Genomic DNA, 467 nt, shown 5'->3' with positions numbered 1-467 from the left:
TGTGATTCCTAAGACCGGGTTGGTGGGAAGAGTTTCACAAGTTCTCAAGTGCAGCCTGTTAGGCATCCCACTTTGAGAGCCCCAGCCCTGCGAACTACATCTTTGTTGCACATTATAAAGGTTCTCTTGGGATCTAGTGGTGGGAGAGGGGCGCCAGACGCTCCCTTCTTCCCTCCCGTTTGGTATTCCGGGGCTTGTCCGCCCACCACGCCCCACACAACAGGTTCCCAGGTGTTTCTCTCCCCCACATCCCCTCAGCCTCGAGTGGGGGCATGGGCAACCTCAGGATTAGCCCCCTCCCACCATCCAGAGACTGGCACTTGTCCTCTTGGGTGTGGGAAAAAACCCTCGTGGGGGCCGCGAGGTGTGGGCCTGGGGCCCAGGTGGCGTTCAACTCCTGCGACGGATGCGCGACGGGCGGGACGCTCTGGGAGCCTCGGCGCGCGGACTGGAGGGCGGGAGGGCCG

This window comes from Marmota marmota, unplaced genomic scaffold, assembly GCF_001458135.2.
Source record: "Marmota marmota marmota unplaced genomic scaffold, marMar, whole genome shotgun sequence".
Taxonomy (NCBI): domain Eukaryota; kingdom Metazoa; phylum Chordata; class Mammalia; order Rodentia; family Sciuridae; genus Marmota; species Marmota marmota.
The sequence above is the reverse complement of the archived record's forward strand: the minus strand, read 5'-3'. Positions refer to the sequence as shown.